Here is an 18,919-nt window from a genome sequence, read left to right as displayed (position 1 = left end):
CGGCGGGCCGGCTGGGCGCCCCCTGGAGTGGCGCCGCCATGGCGCTGGATATATACCCCAGCCGGCCCGTCCGCTCCTCAGTTCCTTCTTACCGCCCGTGACGGCCAGTTGGAACAGTGGAGTGCTCCCTTTCCTCCACAGCCCTAGCGTTTCTCTACTCTTGAGTGTACGTAGTTGTTTAGTTTACTTAGTTGTTAGTTTAGTTGAATAAGTTTAGTTAGCTATAGTATAGAATAAGGGAATAAGGGGGGTTTACCCCTCTTCTTCCGCAACCGGTGCGGGCTCATGCCCAAGGCACCGGGCTTTAAGCCCTGTGCGACTTGCCAGCGGCACATGCCGGTCGGGGACCCGCACGACTCCTGCCTGCGCTGCCTCGGGGAAACCCACCGTCCAGATAAGTGTCCTATCTGCACGGCCTTTAAGCCTAGAACAAGAAAGGAGCGGGACAGTTGTTTAAAGCAGCTCCTTATGGAGGCAACGCTCCAGCCTCCTGCACCGACCCCGGCGGCGCCGAAGTCGTCATCGGCGCGCAGCGCACCGGCGGCCCCGAGCCACTCTGGTACCGAGGCTCCTCGACCTCTGCAACCGACACCGGCGACCCGGCACCGTTCCCTCTCCCCAACGAGGAAATGTAAGCCGGCGAAGACGGCCTCGAAGCCGCATCCTCCGGGACCAATAGCCCAGCCACCACCGACGCCTCCGGTACCGGCTGTGGCGGTGCACAGACCGTGCACGGTACCGTTGACTCCGGCCCCACAAGGGCCGTTGAGTCCGGTACCACCCTGCTCCCCGGTGCCAACCGCGGTCGAGCTACAGCTCCCGTCCACGCCCGAGACGTTCTCGACGGCGAGAGAGCTCATCGAGCTCACAGAGGCACCGAGCCTCCGGCCCCCGGCACCGCCGGTGCGGGCTGTTAAGTCAGCGGGTAAGCCGGCTATGATGCGGACTCCTTCCCCTGACGGACGGGATAGACGGCGCTTCAGGTCTCGGTCTCTATCCCGGTCCCGAAGACGGTCACTGTCACGCCGCTCCAGGTCCCGGCACCGCTCACCATCGCGGTACCGTTCACCTTCTCGGCGCTGGTCGCAGTCCCGGTACCGCTCAACATCGCGGTACTGGTCGCACTCCCGGAGACGCTCCCGGTCCCGGTCGCCAGCCCGTCGGCACCGCAGAAGGTCCGATTCCCGGCACCGTTCCCGGCACCGTGACTCCCGAAGCCGCTCCCGGCACCGCCGGTCGAGATCCCGGTCGAGCTCCCGGCACCGGTCGAGCTCCCGGCACCGCAGCAGTCGATGGTCCCACTCTCCATCTCGGCACCGCGACGACCGGCACCGATCCTCGGCACCGTATGGGGACAGATTGCCAGCATCGACGGCGCAGTCCGTGAGTGCCTCCGCCCCTCCGTGGCCGTCTCGTCACTCCTCGGTCGCTTCGCGGGCAGACAGCTATGGCCATCTTCAGGCTGCCCCGCAAGGACAAGTCCACGGTGTGCAGCAGGGGGCTTTTGGGTCCCCTGGGCCCAGTACGAAACTCAAGGGCTCCCTTGCCCCCCGCGGACTCCAGCCTCCGAACGTAGGGTGCCGGAGGCCACAGTCAGCAGGCCGCCCCCATCACCACCAGGTGAGGCCCAGTCGCCTCCTGGTCCTGCGGAGCATCCGCGCTCCGAGACAGCTGCCCATCCCATTGAGGAACCACCTTCGGAGGCCGTGGTCCAAGGTCGGTCCTCGTCATCCTCGCCAGATGAGGCTGTGGCGGGGGTGTCGACAGCGGACCCTCCACCTATTGACTTGAGGGCCCACCAAGACCTTCTTCGCCGGGGGGCAAAGGCTATCGACCTCCCCGTGGCGGAGGTCGCTGAGGATGATGACCCGGTGACTAATGTAATTGGTGCTGAGGCCCCAGTGCGGGTGGCCTTACCATTCATCCGCACCATTCAAAAGAACGCCACTACCATCTGGCAGTCACCGGCATCCGTCCCTCCCACCGCTCGCGGTGTAGAAAGGAAGTACTCCGTTCCCCCCACGGGGTACGAGTACTTGTATACCCATCCTGCACCAGACTCACTCGTGGTCCAGTCGGTCAACGACAGGGAGAGACATGGCCAGCCAGCTCCAGCGCCGAAATCCAAGGAAACTAGGTGCATGGATCTGTTGGGCCGAAAGGTCTACTCAGCGGGGGGTCTCCAGCTCCAGATCGCCAACCAGATGGCCCTCCTCGCCCGATACACCTTCGACATCATGGTGTCCCTGGCGAAGTTCTCAGAGCTGATCCCAACAGCCTCACGCCAGGAATTCTTGGCCCTCCTGGAAGAGGGCAAGAAATCCTCCAGGTCTTCCATCCAGGCCGCTCTGGACTCGGCGGACTCGGGTGCCAGAACCCTGGCCTCAGGAGTGACCATGAGGCGCATCTCCTGGCTGCAGTCCTCCACCCTGCCACCGGAGGTGCAGTACACTTTACAGGACCTCCCCTTCGACACTCAGGGTCTGTTTTCGGAAAAGACGGATTCCAGAATTCAGACCCTCAAGGACGGTCGAATTGCCATTCGCACTCTGGGTATGCACACACCAGCTACCCAGCGAAAGTCATTCCGGCAGCAACCCTACCGGCCCTTTAATCAGCCCAGGTCACGACCCTATAATAGCCGGCGACCCGGCCTGAATCGCCGTAGACCGTCCGGCAACAGGCGCAACCAGACCCAGGCGCCTTCCAAGGCCCCTCAAGGGCCCAAACAGGCCTTTTGATGGGACGCCCGAGGACGGCCCATCAGACTCTGTACTGGATCCTTCCCGATTATTTTACATCCGCCTTTCCCACTTCCTTCCGGCGTGGTCCCAAATAACAACGGACAACTGGGTGCTTCGTACAATCCAGTCTGGTTACCGCCTTCAATTTGTTTCTCCCCCTCCTTCCCACCCACCTTCCCTGTCCCTCTTCAGGGACCCCTCTCACGAGCAATTCCTCCTACAAGAGGTCGAGACTCTGTTGAGCTTGGGTGCCATAGAGGAGGTGCCTCACGACATGCGGGGCAGGGGATTCTATTCCCGATATTTTCTCATCCCCAAGGCGAAAGGAGGTCTACGTCCTATACTGGACCTCCAGGAGCTCAACAGGTACCTGCTCAAGCTCAAGTTTCGCATGGTCACCCTGGGGACCATCATTCCCTCCCTGGATCCGGGAGACTGGTTTGCCGCCCTCGATATGAAGGACGCGTACTTCCATATCGCGATTTACCCTCCCCATCGACGCTACCTGCGGTTCGTAGTCAACAACGCGCACTACCAGTTTGCAGTGCTGCCATTCGGCCTGTCCACCGCGCCGAGGGTCTTTACCAAGTGCATGGCAGTGGTTGCCGCAGCCCTCCGCCGTCGTCGCATACACGTATACCCGTATCTTGACGACTGGCTGGTTCGCGGAGCATCCCGACAGCTGGTAAAGGACCAGATGTCAGAGATACTATCCCTATTTCGGTTCCTTGGCCTTCTCATCAATGCCGAGAAGTCCACCCTAGCTCCATCGCAGTGGGTGGAGTTCATTGGAGCGGTCCTCGACTCCAGTTTGGCCAGGGCCTGCCTCCCTTGATCTCGGCACCAGACGATGGTCTCCATCATCCAGGACCTTCTCACCTTTCCCACGACAACGGTTCGGTCCTGCCTGCGCCTCCTGGGCCACATGGCGTCCTGTACGTTCGTCACCGCGTACGCGAGGCTCTGCCTTCGCCCTTTTCAATCTTGGCTGGCGTTGGTATACCGCCCGCACCGCGACTCGATAGACATGGTAGTCACTGTCACAAAACCCACACTCGCTTCGCTCAGCTGGTGGCTGAACCCAGAGGTCGTGTGTGCAGGAGTCCCGTTCCGCCCTCCTCGCCCATCCGTCACCCTGACCACGGATGCCTCGGCGTTGGGATGGGGGGCTCACCTGGGCGACCTTCACACCCAGGGTCTCTGGTCGCCCCAAGAGCTCGCTCTCCACATCAACGTCCGGGAGCTGCGAGCGATCCGTTTGGCGTGTCACACCTTCCGAGCCCGTCTGCAGGGCCGCTGCGTGGCAGTCTTCACGGACAACACGATGGCAATGTTCTACGTGAACAAGCAGGGCGGAGCCCACTCCTCCCTCCTCTGCACGGAAGCGATGCTCCTGTGGGACTTCTGCATGACCCACTCGATTCACCTGGAAGCGTCATTTCTTCCAGGAGTGCAGAACACGCTGGCCAACCATCTCAGCAGGTCGTTCCTCGCCCATGAGTGGTCCCTTCGTCCAGATGTGGTACACACGATTTTCCAAAGGTGGGGATTTCCCCAGATAGACCTGTTCGCCTCCAAGGAGAACAGGAAGTGCCACCAGTTCTGCTCCTACCAGGGTCGCTCTCCGGGCTCCCTGTCGGACGCATTCCTTTACTCATGGACGGATCACCTCCTCTACGCCTTCCCTCCGTTCCCACTCATACACCGTGTGCTACTCAAGCTTCGGAGGGACAGGGCCCACCTAATACTCGTCGCTCCGGCCTGGCCGAGGCAGCATTGGTACACCCTGCTGCTCGAGCTCCTCGTTCGGGATCCCCATTCCCCTTCCATTATGGCCGGACCTCATCACGCAGGACTTCGGCAGACTCCGCCACCCGGACCTACAGTCCCTCCATCTTACAGCTTGGTACCTGCGTGGCTGACCCACGCAGAGAGGGAATGTTCGGCGGCAGTACAGCAAGTCCTGCTTGAAAGCAGAAAGCCTTCCACTCGCTCCACCTATCTCGCGAAATGGAAGCGCTTTGCACTCTGGTGTGACCAGCGCGGCCTTAATCCCTTCCTAGTCCCTATCTCTACAATCCTGGACTACCTCTGGTACCTTAAGGAACAAGGACTCACGGTCTCCTCCTTGAAGGTGCACCTGGCAGCCGTGTCCGCCTTTCGTCCATCCATAGAAGGTCGTTCCATCTTCTCGAACCAGATGGTTTCCCGCTTCCTTAAGGGCTTGGACCAGTTGTACCCGCCGATACGACGTCCTACCCCGGCCTGGGATTTGAACCTGGTTCTGGCCAAGCTTATGGGAGCCCCCTTTGAGCCCTTGGCCACGTGCTCCCTGCTCTACCTCTCGTGGAAGACGGCTTTCCTCGTCACTATAACATCGGCAAGACGGGTGTCCGAGCTCCGTGCCCTCACGGTTGGTCCGCCGTATACTGTCTTCCACGCAGACAAAGTGTAGCTTCGACCACACCCGGCCTTCCTCCCTAAGGTGGTGTCGGCCTTCCACCTCAACCAGGAGATCTTCCTTCCGGTCTTCTTCCCGAAGCCGCACGCCTCCCCTCGGGAGCAACAGGTTCATACCCTGGACGTCCGCAGGGCTCTCGCTTTTTATATCGAGCGGACGAAGCCCTTCCGGCGTTCGAACCAGCTGTTCGTAGCAGTTGCCGACTGCATGAAAGGCGAGCCGGTCTCCTCGCAGTGGATTTCCTCCTGGGTGATGGCATGTATCTGGACATGCTACGAGCTTGCTCGCATGCCTGCATGCTGCCTCACTGCTCACTCGACAAGAGCGCAGGCCTCGTCTGCCGCCTTCCTGGCCCATATTCCTATCCAGGACATCTGTAGAGCGGCCACCCGGTCTTCTGTACACACCTTCGCTTCCCACTACGCGTTGGTGCAGCAATCTAGAGACGATGTGGCCTTCGGCTCCGCAGTCCTACACTCTGCCACGTCTCACTCCGACCCCACCGCCTAGGTAAGGCTTGGGAATCACCTGACTGGAATGCATAGGAGCAATCACTCGAAGAAGAAAAGACGGTTACTCACCGTAGTAACTGTTGTTCTTCGAGATGTGTTGCTCCTATCCATTCCAGACCCGCCCTCCTTCCCCACTGTCGGAGTAGCCGGCAAGAAGGAACTGAGGAGCGGACGGGCCGGCTGGGGTATATATCCAGCGCCATGGCGGCGCCACTCCAGGGGGCGCCCAGCCGGCCCGCCGGAGTTGCTAGGGTAAAAATGTTCCGAAGAGCCGTGCACGCGCGGCGCGCACACCTGACTGGAATGGATAGGAGCAACACATCTCGAAGAACAACAGTTACTACGGTGAGTAACCGTCTTTTTTCTGAGACCAGCACACATTGCTTTTGGTGGTAATGTCTTTCTGTTGGATGTAACTCCAGTGAGGCTTGAGTACTCATGGTTCTATGAGTGCCTTCCAACAAATCTTAAGGTCAAGGAAAAATGCCGTGAAGCTGAGCAGGTCTGACATGCTGCAGATGCATGTAGAACTATAAGTGCTCCTGTCAGTACATATAAACATTTAGAAACTGTAATTAAAAGAAGTCTTTAAAACTTTGCAATACATTGCAATTGTATATGAGGGACACTCTCATCAAAATATGACCTCCTTACTTCTGCAGAAACACTCGACCTGACTGGATGGCCACACTGAATCAATTTACACAGACATTGCTGCATCTAGAAAGGTGGGACCCACTGGTCATTAACTTTTTGTGTGTGATCCCCCCTGTCCTCTTAAAGCTTAATGAAGCTTTCTTCCAGATCCAGTCACCGGTGGTAAAGGGCTGCGGGTTACGGAGATGGTCTAGTGGATAACACACTGAACGGGGGGGACTCAAGAGGGTTTTATTCCTGATTTTGCTACAGACTTCCTGTGTGACCTGTACCTCAGTTCCCCAATTGTAAAGGGGGGATAATACTTCCCTATCTCACAGGGGTGTTGCAAGTGTTTTCTTCTGAGTGTATGCGCAACTATCTTAGGTGGCACGTGACCAGGATTCATCATCGAATTTGGTCCACTGGTTTACTCATTAGCTTCCCCAGCTTGAGTTAGGTACTGATGGGGAGCACGACATGAATGCTGATCCATGCCCCCTGTGTCAAGAGCACAATCCAGGAATGACTGTTAGATGTAGAGATACTCTAGTAATGAGGGCTATATAGGCACCTAGATAAATTGTGAGAGGCAGCTTCACTGAGATTGACTAGCAGGAAATATAAAAGTCTGACAGATTGCACTAACATGTCATACTACTATTGTTTCCCTTTGAAAGGGAAAGCTTATTGAAAAGGTTGTGGTGAGACAACTCTTGTAACCTGTCTAACTTCTTTGATTCTACCTTTTGCACGGGCTATAGAAGAACAGCTGCAACTTCCTGTCTGTGATGGACAGTAGACAGATATTCATGATTCTTTTAAATATGTAAGCAATCTTTGATACTACTGGCCCCAATGCATTGCTAAGTCACTGACTTGGGGTCTTGAATGACAGACACATATAACGTGTGAACATGATACACTTGTGACAGACTGTACCCTTATGTTCACCACTTTAACAGACCATGATAAATATTGTACTAAGGATGCCTTGTAAGGTATCATTTGAAAACTCATCATCTACTGAACATTATTGTCTTGATAAAATGTATGTAGCAACATTGTATGTAAAGTTGTAAGATTCTACGGTATGACATTGCTGAGACATGCTTCATGCTAGGAAAGCAGCTCCAACCAGTTTCTCAGAGGCAAAAGGTTAGTCAGCACCTCAGCCAGGTGTCAACATTATCAAGTGGATTATTACCAGGTTAAGCAGCCATTCTGTGAGTGAGAAATTTACATCTTGGCAGACAGACTTGTGGCTGTCACCTGAACCCCAGCTGGAGATGATTCTCAGAGAGGAGGGAAATATATAAAAATGAGGAATAGAGGACACAAATCACCTCTCTCCACTCATCTCTAATCATGGTATCAACAACTTTTGAAAGACAAAAGGAGCATCATCGAACTGGGGGAGTAGGCCATAGTGGAAATATCCATCCAGACTGCTGTGATCATGTGGTGAGAAAAACCTTTTTGCTTTAAATTCATTTATCTTGTTGAGTTAGGTATTAGTTTGCATTTTACCTTTTATTTCTTTGTAACCAATTCTGATTTTATGCCTCATTACTTGTAATCACTTAAAATTTTTCTGTAGTCAATTAACTTGTTTTATCTAAATACGCGTGTGTGGATTGAAGTGTCTGCAAACTCCATTTGAGATAACAGGGTTTGTGCATATCATTTTCTACTAATGAAATGACGGACTTTCTATGAGCTTGTACTGCACAGAGAGAAAGAGCTTGGCAATACAAGGCACAAATTTCTGGGGACAAGTCTGGGACTGGGAATTTGCTGGTGTCATTCTGCAATATAATTCAGGAGTAATTGGCTAGAGCACTCACATCATTCAGCTGGGAGTGATTTTGCACGCTAGAGGCTGTGTGTGAACAGGCCAGGAGTGATTGTTCTCACAGCAAAGCAGTGTGAAAGGCACCCCAGATTGGAGAATTGAGGGGACACAGCTATTCAACAGTCCAGATTGTACCCTGGGGAATGTCACAAAGTGATAAATTGCACAAGTGTGTGATTTATTGGGGACGTATGAAATAATGCTTTTACTCACTTTTGACCATATCACCTGCCCTCTGCTCACCAATTGTTAAGCCATGGACTTATTTGGACATTGCAAACACCTGAGCAACTTCTAAGACTCATTTTTAAAAAGAATCAGCCTGCTAGAGAAGTGTTTCCCCCTTCTCCTTCAACAATTACACTTATGCAGGCACAGGATGAACAAACTGCGGTCCTGGGGAGTGACAGCTTCTCTGTAAATATAAATGTCACAGCTTTAAAGTTCACATTTTCTTAGCTCTGTGAGCCCACAAATGGGACCTTTATCCCATTGGAAGTAGGAGATTCCTCATTTGAGAAGACTCATATGACTGACTCTAAGTGTCATCACTCAAAATAAAGTTACTAACCCTAAGACTTACCAGTAAAACCCTTATACCACTTCATCTCATATTCCATATCATTTGTAATCCAGTCCTGCAAACACACCTGATCATAGTACTTTTTACTGTACATAATCCCATTGAATTCAGTGAGACTACTTGTGTAATAAGCGTCATGACCGGTTGAATTTGCAAGAGTAGCTTCTTTAGTTAGCTGCTTAGGTTGAACCTAGTACACAATAAGTGATTGTGTCCTCAAAGGGCATGAAAGTTGACATGGCTGCATATGCTTGATATCAGTAGGGAGATCTGATTGTTGCATTGTTGGACATATATAATACATCCATAGGGTGTAGCTGAAAAAGAGAAGGAAACTGGAAGATTTACTTGGGGTATTTTTAACCAAAGTGGATTTTGCTCTTCAAATATGAGATTAAAAATGTACTTTTATGGAGGCAATATTCACTGGCTTTGTAAAGATCACGCATTCAGTAGCTATTGCATTTCCATATTCAGTGGTGTGGACCCATACAAGACCCACTCTACTTCACTTAAATGTGTTAGCTCTCTGCCTTAGAAATGCTCAGTGTTCAATACTAAGGGTTACAATTTAGTAAATCATGTCAAAAGCAGTATCCTTTCAGATGTTTCTTAAATGACACCTGTTTTCTGAAGAGTATATTTTGCCTTAAAGACTTTACAAGGCCAGGGTAATGTGACCTTCTTAAGAGCAAGTCCTGAGGGGCTTTTCAACTAAAACAAAAATCAATGCATGGGAAGTTTAAAAAAATATTACAACTGGAATAGTATATCTGTTTACATGACTGAGAATCCTGTTTTTAATCTGTATTGAAGCATTTCAAACTATCTGTAAGGCACTGATTTATTTCATACCAATCATGAGTTTAATACGCATTCCTTCACTGACCTCTGAAGAATCCTGTTAATCTCCAAAGTGACTAAAGGACATCTCCTCTTGACACACTTATGTGTTTTCTGTGCTGGAGAAAGGAATTATGTTATCATAGCAGGGGTGGAGATGGGTAGGAGTAAATCCAACAGGCCATGGAACAGACAGATCAGGTAGCACATGCTGTTGGATAACCCAGCATGAATTCCAAAGCCTGCGGGACTCCAAGCTGAGAGACTGGCGGACAAAAATAATGCAAAATAAAATCTAGGGACATGTTTATTCAGGTATTAATAGTGCGTGCATAGATTACTGAAAAGAAAAAAAATGCAGACAATGTATTTGCTTGTGTAAGATGCCAGATTGTCTTGAAATCTTGTTTATTCACTGGCAAGTACAGCACGGGTAGTCAAGAAACCAGCTTCTCCATGTCACTTTACGAAAGAGTCTGAAATCTGACCTGGAGAAACCATACCCATAGGATAAAAGAGTAGAACATCCGTTGTGCCCCTTCAGTCTCTGGTCTTTTTAGAATGCCAAGGCTGTCTCAGTCCATGGTGAGGACACTTGTTCGCTAGAAGCTGCAATTATGCTGCAAGTTAGGTCATGTAGCTGATAAAACAGATGTCCAGTGGTAACAACTCTTGTCTGCATTGCCTGAGCTCAACTTTTGTCCCTTCTAACTTGGGCTAAATTTGAACTGGCAACCTATAGGTCATGGATTTCATAGCTTATTGCCAATCCTCTGAGCTACCTAGTCTCCTGTTTTAGTATTTACTGAACAATAGTTTCCTCCAGTTCTCAGCCTAATGGCTGCTTCCACACTGACATCATTAGTAATGTAGCATGGCGGAGTCTGGACTTCAACATCACAGCTGGAAAGACTTCTGCAGTATTGGCAGCAATAAGAATTAGATCTGATGGCAGGCTTGAGACAGATGAAGGGAGGGCTGCTTAGGCTAATGTTGGAAAAGAAGAAAGATGGAATGCATTCAAATCCTTTCTGAAAATACACTTCTTCCATGAAGCCTACCAACTATAGTCCTCCAAAATAAGTATGTACTATAACATTAAAAGGGATTTCTGCAACTTTTAGACTTTGCTATAGCTGAATCTCTAGTTTACACTTTTATATTAAACTTCTGTATCTGTCAGGTTTGCACAGTGGTCTTAGACAAACACAACAGAATTGTCTACCTGGCACTGTATCAAGATGTAGAAGTGGAGCTACTAGTTCTTTGAATCACATCACACCTGAGCAGCTATGTCAGGTATAGTTTTTTTCTTTCTTTGGGATTTATCATTTGTTTATAGCCCCATATATACAGTTTTTAAACCAACTGTGATTAGGCAAGGTTCGGACTTTTGGCCTAACTCAATTCTAACAGTTTGGCCAGCCAAACCATGCCGGAAATGTACTCCAAAACCCAGCTCTGACTAACCCAAAACCTTACTGAACACTCACCCCGTGTTGGAGGTAGTTCATATCAGGATCCAGATTTTGCAGTTGGCTTTTGTTTCTAAAATAGCCTGGTCCAAAACTCCAGTTCTGCACATGTCCGAAGTTTGTTCAACATTTGAAAGCATTAACAGGATTTTTCGGAGAGTTAGAAAAAGCATTCATGGAAAAGCACTGCTCTCCAGCCACTTTTGGAAGGAACTGAATGAAGACATTATTATAATTTTGACAGGAAAATATTAACTACATTTCATACATAGAAAGCTGGCTTACTTGTTTGCCTAAAGATACTTTAAGTTCTCAAGTCTACCAGCAATAGAATCATTCTGTTGCATCGTGGATCTTTATAAGGAGATACAGTCCCTTTTTGGTTCCCCTTTCATTTTTTTCTTCCACCTGTTGTTCTCCTTTAATTTCCTTTCTCAGGCTCCCATATACTTTTTACAAATGTCAAAATCTTGGCTAATGCTGTTTATTGATCTGCTTTTCTCTCTCAGCTTTATGAGTCAGTTGGTAACAAGGTGCTGGTTCAGTGTGTCAGGTTTTCCCAGGCAGCCAGAAATTCTTTGCGGCTCCATAGCCCAGGATGATCTGATACAGAGATCAATAGGTCAGACAGTTCAGTTTCTTAATGCAATAATATTAAAGCCCTGAAGTCAGCTTACTAGGGACTATCAGAGGTGAAGAGAAAATAGTAGAATCATGGCAGAACTGCAACAACAAGAAGGGAATGAATACTAGAAAATGTGGAATAAACCACAAGTGTCAGCCTGTGAGCAAAGAAAAGATATTTACATTTCAGTTGCTTTATATGCACTGGAAAACAACTGTCAAAGTTAGACTCAGGACTCACAGTTTGTCAGACCACTCTGTTTTATTAGCACAGCGCTTCTGCTAATAACACCCAGATAATGTGAGCCCCATGCAAGACACAAACTATCTTATTTTAACAAGATAACAAAGGAAGCAGAATCAGATAAGTTTACCTGGGTTAGGCATGCATATTTTATTCCCTTACTAACTACTACCCATCTTCTGTTAATGTTTTGCCATTAGCACCATTGTTTATGCCTAATGTTTCTTTTCCTGGCACCTGTATTTCAACATTTCTTATTTCTGCTTAAAGGTACATACAACATTTCTTTAATCCATTCTTATTTTTACAATATAATTTATTCTACTTTCACAATCCCTCCTTTTGGTCAAGCTTACGCCATGACCAAAATTTTACTGGGTTTTACATATTAACCGTTTTTTTTTAATCTCTTTGTTCATTAGCAATATTTAAAATTATTGTATTAGCACTCTGTTCTGGGGCAGTTACCTGAGTAGCATGCCTTATACAATTTTGGGTACAACAGGAGACTAACTGAAAACATACAAAAATTATTAGGATTTCAAACAGGATAGTTAGGGCTTCCTGAAACAACCAGTTTCCTATACCACAGAATACTTAGCCACTTCCATAAAGAACTTGGCTTTTTATGGGGAATATATGCGATTTGTTCTAAGTGGCTAGCGTGATCTATTACCTTATTGGTATCGTCAGGTATAAACACACAACATTGTTTTTTTTTAATGAGAGCACAGGTCCCTCCTTTGGCCGCCAGCACTATGTACAATGCCTGACGTTTTTGGAGGGCCACCTGTCGGACCGCCCCTGTTTCTTTGGCCAGGGCTCTTAAAACTTTCTCCAGTTTTATTTGCCATTATTTTAACTACTTCTTTTAACCTCAGGAGCCTTTTTGCCCGGTGTATTACTCCCCCAAGTGGGTTAAAGGAACTGCCAATAGTCTCTTCCCAGGTGTCATTACTGTTCCATATTGTATTAAACGGACGAGGTCCTCCAGTGAAGTCTGGGGAATTGAGTGGGATAGCCAGGACAGGAACATCAGTTTGACAGTGGGCTGGGATGTGGCTGCAGACCCAGCATTTAGAAATATTAAGGGTCTGAGCTATCCACACTTGCTGCTGGATAAAAGAATTGTCATTGTGGACTCCCCCGACCTTCAGACACCAACAGCCGAGGAACAGGCACCACATGTTGGAGGCAGGGCCCTTCTGGTTCTGACAACCTCAACTGAGGGAACTGTAGTCAGTTTTATGTCCACCAGGCAGCAGGCGCTAGGCTCACTACTGCTTTTTCTTGGGCCTTGCTTTAGGTAGTCGTCTGCTTCTGGCAACCCTTATGAGAACGTAGATTGTAAGGTATTGCAGGCTGTTCCTCTACGTCATCTTCTGGAGTCAAAATTGACTCTGCGTGGTCCTGAGGTGATGATTGGTTCGCTGGGGTGGTGCATTCTTACACGGCAAAGCATGTATTCATGCTGCGGATGCCAGACAGTTTAACAGCAGTTTGGGTAGTAAGCAGTGCCTGATGATTCTTTGATACTCTTTAAGTCTTTTTGCTTCTTTTCTTGACTCTGGCTATAACAATGGCCTTCACACCTTATCTTTTCCTGATGCATTCATTCCTCATTCACACAAACAGATTGAGAATACAAACAGTAGTATTTTATATTGAGCAAAAAGGCATTGCAAATTAAACCTTGCTAAGTTTTACAATTAACCAAGACAATTTACATTGAGACCCAGGCCTTCAATGTTTCTCTAATTTACTTAACATAGACACAATAGAGAATCCTGTCTCTTACTACCTAAATCTTAAAACAAAGAGTTAGAGAGGGCCCAATTTGTAATGCATATGGGAAAACAGAATCTTATAGTCCCAGAGGGTCATTTCTTTCTGCTATTCAAAAAGGGTGGCTGGTAGGATGAAATCAAATTATACATTATAAAGTCCAGCTCCTACATATCCCCCTTTTGACACTAAGATTATCAATCGCCAGTGTCACTTCTTATGTAGTAAAATACTGGGAGGTGATTTGGGCCTGTGGCTTTAGCTTTGCATACATTTGTTTTATTTACCAGCATATTTTAAACATTTTAATTAAACACATACAATTTAAAACCAAAAACAATTAGGGGTAGTAACATTAGTATGCCAGTAGTTGTGGGAGACCATCCAGATAATATGAATGGTTCTGTTTCCCACATTGTTTTGTTTGTTTGTTTTTAGGAACTATGTTACCTTTTTAAACAGATAATGGGTAACTGTTTGCCATTTAATGCCAAGACTGATAGAGAACTCAGCTAAATCAGTGCTTACAGTAAGCTGAGACTTTTTGGTTGTGGCAAATAGTAAATGTGATTATTGGTAAACACAGTACTTACATTACATGTACATTTGTCTACTGGTGGGTTGCTAACACTTTTATTCTTTTAAAACACTTCTTTCCAAGAATTAACACACACATTGCCCGTTATACAATACTTTGGCCTAATTATTAATTGTATCCCACATACAGGATCCTAGTGAGATGCCTTTACTACAGGGCTTTGGAGCAACAGGCATGGATAAGCATACCCACTTTTGAGGAGTTCACTTGGTACAACCTCTAGTGTCCAATAGTTTCCCTTCCTCCCCAGCCCACTGGCTTGAGGTTTGAGGTAGCCAGAAGGATCCCAGGTGCAATCTGTGGAGTGGGCTAACTTTTCATTTTTTTTGCTTCCAGAGCCTGTTGGTGTGCAATTTTAACAACAATTTCTTCACTTAACAAATTTTGTCTTACCGTACTGGAGACATACTGCATCCAGTTATATTGATAGGTATTAAACAATAATCTTTTCCTTTGATTTAACAGATGCATCAAAACCTTAATATTTTCTGATATTACCCAAAACATCTTATGTTCTAAATATCTGCATTTTAGTACATTTCATAGCTATTGCAGTATGTTTTTTTTTTTTAACTTATTTGTTTTTGTAATAGGTTGTTCTGTAGCTGGTATTAGCTTTTTCTGATTTTCTGAAAGACAAAAATAACATTTTTCTACCCCTTTCAGGGTGGCATTGATTGTTGCTTAAAATATTCCTTTCTTTTACAAATACCCTTGCTGATTGCAGGCAAAACAGAGGAATTACCCCCATATTTTCCTGTGGTTTTTTTTTGTTCTATAGGCAGGCCAGGTTTTAATGGGTTCTACTTTTTAAGAGTTATGGGGAAATTATTCCACTGTTGAGGTATACCACCTCATGAATTTAATAACTAAAGTTTTTCTTCTTATATAGCAGACCAAGTTTGTAATGTTTTTCCTGCTGTGTTAAGCTTTAAGTTTATTCACAGGTAATAGCTGAGAAGCATTATTACCATATTACCTTCAAGGTTTTTTTCAAAAATCATACACACTATACGTTGTTACAGGGGTACTTACTAACATTAAATTTATTTCAATGTTTAATATTAACAATAACATTTAGCATCAAATCTCTTAAAGGGATCTTGTTATACCATGTCTTTTATTTAGGCAATTTCTTCTGTGCTGGCAGTTTTTACCTTCCTTTATCAGTTAGGTAATTTGCATTAACACAGGCTTGGCTTGTGGATTCAAAGCCATTAGCAGAGCTCAGAGACTTTGTCTTAAAAGGGACACAATTAACTTCCACCAGAGTTTTAATTTCTTTCCACTTTCAACTCCTGCTTACAAAACACACAGAGATCTGAAAAAGAAAACAGTCTATTGCGGCTCTTTTTGGAGCCCTAATAGGATTTTAATTCAGTAGCATATTTCATTTGTATTTCTTTTACCCCTTTTTACAATATACACTGCACATGTCCTAGGGAAAAAGCACATTCCTTCTATATTACAACTTTTTTTTTTAAACATTAGCCATATCAATTTTTACATACGATGTAACTGGTTTTTTTTTCTTACAGAGTTTTCATGTACCCTTATCAAAAGTGACAGTCTGATTACACAGAGCCATTTTAAGGCTCAGTGTTTTTAACATTGCTTCTTTTTGTTTTGTGCACCTCACCTCTGCTGTTGCTTCAGAGGGGCACTGTTAAAATATTTTTTTTTTTAATTCTTTCACTACAGCTCTTATCTGCTATTGTTACCAAAAAAAAACAAAAACAACCAACCAAACAAAAAGACTCCAGAATCTCTCCCTATTCTCCTGATTTTGACTGCCCTATTGCAGCCATGACTTGGTTTTTATTTAAAAAACATTTTAAATTTTATAAAGAATCAAGTTACCCCTTAAGGGTTAAATGCTAAATCCCAAAGCCAAACAACACTAATTACCTGTGTCTTGCAAAAAGGTCTGTCGGTTTTGCAACTTTGAATTAAGAGTCAAATGAATTTTTAGTGGCATTAAAAACAAAAACAAAACTAATTTATCTTACACCTACAAAACAGGAGTTTTACAAACCAGATGTGCTGGTTTAGATTCTTAGAACTTTACATATTTTCACAGACAACTAGATACATACACATTTTCTTTTCCTTAACATTCCTTTGCACTGCTTTGTTTTTACATAGCTCTATATATATTTGGATTATTTACAGGCATTCTTTTGGAAAAGGGCCCATTTTCCCTTCAGAATGGCTGCAAAGAAACCAAGAATTCTCTCTCTTTAACGTGGTCCTTTTTAACATTTTCACAAAGTTTAACTGCTTAATTCTCTCCAGCCCTTGTAGAGTTAACTTTTCACTCTCTTTCCTTAAATCACTCGTTTATCTCCCAAAATAACACCTTTATCACCTCAGATTTCACCATTTTAAGTATTGTTCCAGGGGTTCATGCCTGCACTTACTGCTTTTCTTACTCCTTACACTATGCCCTTAGGGCTTCCAACCTGTTTTTCAGGTTTTTTTTTTATCTGTTGCTTGCCTGCTTTTCTGGGCCCGATCCTGCTTTTTGTCCTTTTTACAATGAGATGGGAGTATTAAGGGGGTTGGATCGATCCGGGGTGGGTTTTTTTTGAGAACGGGGTAAAGGGGAGCGCTCGGTCTGGTGGTGGGAGAGGAGGCTTTTAATAAAGCTTTCAACTTATTATTTGAATATTTGAGAGAGGCGAGTTTTTGATTTTGTCCAGCTACGATTTGCCTCTTCCCACCACTGAATGAAACAATTAACCTCTTCTTTAGCCAATTTAGTTTTAGGTTGGCCGAGTTTGTCCTTTAAGACGTCCACTCGGTCTTTGTTCCAAGATTTTAACAGTGGCCACTGAGTTTTGGGATCCCCCTGAGTTAGCCTAGACCATTTTTCCAGAAATTTACAGGAGTCCGGACCCATCCTAAATACATAAAATGAGCCGGCGTTCGTTTAGGGAACTGTCCCTACTTAGACATCTGGTTACCCATACAGGAGGACTTCACACACCAATCGCACAAGAAGGAAATTCGGGTTTGTCAGAGCAATGCCCAGTGCAACACACAAAAGGAGCCCACAGGCTACTGCCTCAATTGCCCTTGCTTTCACACCCAGGGATTTACCCAAAGTGTGGTGCGGCTGCAATTGTGCAGATTCCACTCACTCAGACCGCAGGGACAGGAACCCCTTGGTTGGCCGATCCCCGGACGGAGATGGCACCCAGACTCAAACACTCCACAGGAAGACGGATAGACACAGAGACAGAACAGTCCTCAGTCCGGACAAAACACAGAAATAATTACCTGACCAGATTCCTGATGTCAGATCCCGGGATCCCTACCAGAACAGAGTGGGAACCAACAGGTTCAATGGCGTAGACTTCACTGTGGTCGTGCACCTTTCCGTTCTGGTGGAGGACCGCTCGGGCCAAATGCCCAGGTGCCGGCTTCCACGGTCGTCCTACAAAAACAGTCAGGAATCACACAGCCCCAGTGAAGACGGTTGCCATCTCGGTGGAACCTCCAAATTGTCAAAGTTAGACTCAGGACTCACAGTTTGTCAGACCACTCTGTTTTATTAGCACAGCGCTTCTGCTAATAACACCCAGATAATGTGAGCCCCATGCAAGACACAAACTATCTTATTTTAACAAGATAACAAAGGAAGCAGAATCAGATAAGTTTACCTGGGTTAGGCATGCATATTTTATTCCCTTACTAACTACTACCCATCTTCTGTTAATGTTTTGCCATTAGCACCATTGTTTATGCCTAATGTTTCTTTTCCTGGCACCTGTATTTCAACATTTCTTATTTCTGCTTAAAGGTACATACAACATTTCTTTAATCCATTCTTATTTTTACAATATAATTTATTCTACTTTCACACAACCAAGATGTTTTCTGTCACCCCCGTGAGCATTTCGCTTGTATGTTTTACCCACTTCCCTCACCCTTCATCTGTTTTTTATCTATTTTATCTTGTGCATTCTGCAGACCAGGGAGTGTTTCTTCTGACATGTGTGTACAACACTTAGCCCTGGTGGGGCCCCCCTCACTCCTGATTGGGTGTTACCATAATATAAATGATAAATACTAGAAACACATTTTACCTGAAGTTAGCTGCCATTGACTCTTTGGGGCAGAGACTGTCTTTTTGTTTTGCATTTGTACAGCACCTAGCACAATGGAATCATGATCCTTATTAAGGCTTGTAGGTGCTATGGTAATACAAATAGCAATAACTGCTATTTGCAAATCTTCACAACTTATAACAACGTCCTAACTAAAGCCCTTCTCTGGAAGCTCAAAACTGTACAGTTTTCTTTATCCCATTACTGAGTTCTGTGCGTGTGCGCACACCCGTGCTGTAGCAATTGAGTTATTTCTTGCTGTTTGAGTGCATGAAAGTATGTTAATGTAATCTGAATCCCAGTATACCCCAGCACCTGGAAACAGCAATAACCTCAAAAAGAGATTAAATAAATAATTGGTATTGTGTAAGGAGGCAGTTGATTAGCTGAAAAGGAGCTCTGCTGATCTGAAGTATAACATTTACAGGTTGGAACTCTTTTTCTCCT

This window comes from Mauremys mutica, chromosome 6, assembly GCF_020497125.1.
Source record: "Mauremys mutica isolate MM-2020 ecotype Southern chromosome 6, ASM2049712v1, whole genome shotgun sequence".
NCBI classification, from domain to species: Eukaryota; Metazoa; Chordata; order Testudines; family Geoemydidae; genus Mauremys; species Mauremys mutica.
The sequence above is the reverse complement of the archived record's forward strand: the minus strand, read 5'-3'. Positions refer to the sequence as shown.